Raw genomic sequence first — 2500 nt, forward strand, 5'->3', positions numbered from 1 at the left:
TCGCCACCGCCGCGGAGGCCGCCCTTTCGGACACGAGGGGCAGCGCGAGCCTCCGCTGGCCGGGTACGCATCTGGAAGAAAAGGGCCGCCCTCGGAGAAGATCGCTGTGCTTCCCCGCACAGGGAGCGATTCGGACGACGGGCCCCCACGCCTGGCTGGGTGGGCGCCCCGCCGTTCGCCCGTACGGGTCGTCGGACCACTGCCTTCGCTCGGTTCGGGTCAAACTCCCCACGGCTCGGCCACCTCCGCAGACGGGAGGCGAGGCCGGCATGCGCGCCCAAAGATAGGTGTCGGAAGCCCGGGGGTAGAGGAGGAAGGGGACCGCTCACCTTAAGCCAGCGCGGGCTCCAAAGCCCGGGCCGAGCGAGCGGCGCCACCTCCCCACCCGGGAGCGCTGCGCCAGATCGATCGGAGGAAGAGCAGGGGTGCATGTAGGGACTTGCCCAAGTACGGAGGCTGCAAACCCCTGTCGTCGGGAGATACGTGCCCACGAGTCCTGGAAGCGCGACTCGGGTACAGGCGCCCTTGCGGGGGGGTACTGGATGTGGAACAGCACTGGGGTCGAAGCCACAAAAGCATCCGCCCTCATGGAGCCTCTCCTCGGCCTAAAAATCCAGATTTTAGCCTTGACGGCGCCCCCATGTGGAGAACCAGGGCCCGCGGGGGGGTCTGGCCAGGCTCACTTCAACCCAGGAACACCTCTCTGACTTGGGATAGGCGACCGGCAAAAGTCCCCCCACGCAGCTGCGGAAGCCTGGGTTCAGCCAAGGTGCAGACCTCCAGCCGAACAGGGACTCATAGCCAAAACGCATACCCAGGCCTACGGAGGTGAAAACCAGCTTAAATGAGTCGAAATGTGTCGGGGCTGAGAGGTACCTCTCTCTCATATATTCTGCCGGTGGTGTGCAAAACTGGGTCTTTGCATGGAGTGTCACCCTATACCCACTTTAGGGACGCATGCAAAAAAGTGCCCGATCGCCTGGAACTGTCAGGCGGATTCGGCTCCCTGGAATTTCCTCATTCTGGTTCTTTTTCACTTTTTGTCTCTTTTGCGACATCTAGTGGGCAGGCTGCATTACTGCAACCGGGGACACCTCAAAACGCTTGGAACTGGGGAGCGGGCTCAATTTACAAACGTTTTGCGGGTCCTGGAAGTCAAAATTGTGACTTCTGAAAACGACTAAGTATCAAGGACTCATCGCGCGAATCGCTCTGGAACTGAAATCGGATGCGCGCACTGACATGCTCCCCTCTCTGGAAGTCTGACACAAGTTGAAAAATTTTCTAAGTCCCCAAAAATTTTTTTTTTCAACTTTTTTTCAATTTTCCCCCTGTGGGATATATATTTTACCCACACTTTTGGAGCCCTCCTGGGATGCCCTCTAACATACTAGAACCTCATTTTGTGGAAGTTTTCACAAAATTGTGAAATTTTCAAAAAAGTCAGAAATTTTGCAAAAACGACTAAGTATCAAGGACTCATCGCGCGAATCGCTCTGGAACTGAAATCGGATGCGCGCACTGACACGCTCCCCTGTCTGGACATCGCGCGAATCGCTCTGGAACTGAAATCGGATGCGCGCACTGACACTGCTCCCCTGTCTGGAAGTCTGACAATAGTTGAAAAATTTTCTAAAATTTTTTTTTCAACTTTTTTTCAATTTCCCCCTGTGGGATATATATTTTACCCACACTTTGGAGCCCTCCTGGGATGCCCTCTGCCAAAACACTAAGTATCGAGATCATCGCGCGAATCGCTCTGGAACTGAAATCGGATGCGCGCACTGACACGCTCCCCTGTCTGGAAGTCTGACAAAAGTTGAAAAATTTTCTAAGTCCCCAAAAATTTTTTTTTTCAACTTTTTTTCAATTTTCCCCCTGTGGGATATATATTTTACCCACACTTTTGGAGCCCTCCTGGGATGCCCTCTAACATACTAGAACCTCATTTTGTGGAAGTTTTCACAAAATTGTGAAATTTTCAAAAAGTCAGAAATTTTGCCAAAAACGACTAAGTATCAAGGACTCATCGCGCGAATCGCTCTGGAACTGAAATCGGATGCGCGCACTGACACGCTCCCCTGTCTGGAAGTCTGACACATGTGTGAAAATTTTCTAAGTCCCCAAAAATTTTTTTTTTCAACTTTTTTTCAATTTTCCCCCTGTGGGATATATATTTTACCCACACTTTTGGAGCCCTCCTGGGATGCCCTCTAACATACTAGAACCTCATTTTGTGGAAGTTTTCACAAAATTGTGAAATTTTCAAAAAGTCAGAAATTTTGCCAAAAACGACTAAGTATCAAGGACTCATCGCGCGAATCGCTCTGGAACTGAAATCGGATGCGCGCACTGACACGCTCCCCTGTCTGGAAGTCTGACACATGTGTGAAAATTTTCTAAGTCCCCAAAAATTTTTTTTTTCAACTTTTTTTCAATTTTCCCCCTGTGGGATATATATTTTACCCACACTTTTGGAGCCCTCCTGGGATGCCCTCTA

Source organism: Phyllobates terribilis, unplaced genomic scaffold (assembly GCF_046119375.1).
Source record: "Phyllobates terribilis strain yellow unplaced genomic scaffold, ASM4611937v1 Scaffold_6060__1_contigs__length_47083, whole genome shotgun sequence".
NCBI classification, from domain to species: domain Eukaryota; kingdom Metazoa; phylum Chordata; class Amphibia; order Anura; family Dendrobatidae; genus Phyllobates; species Phyllobates terribilis.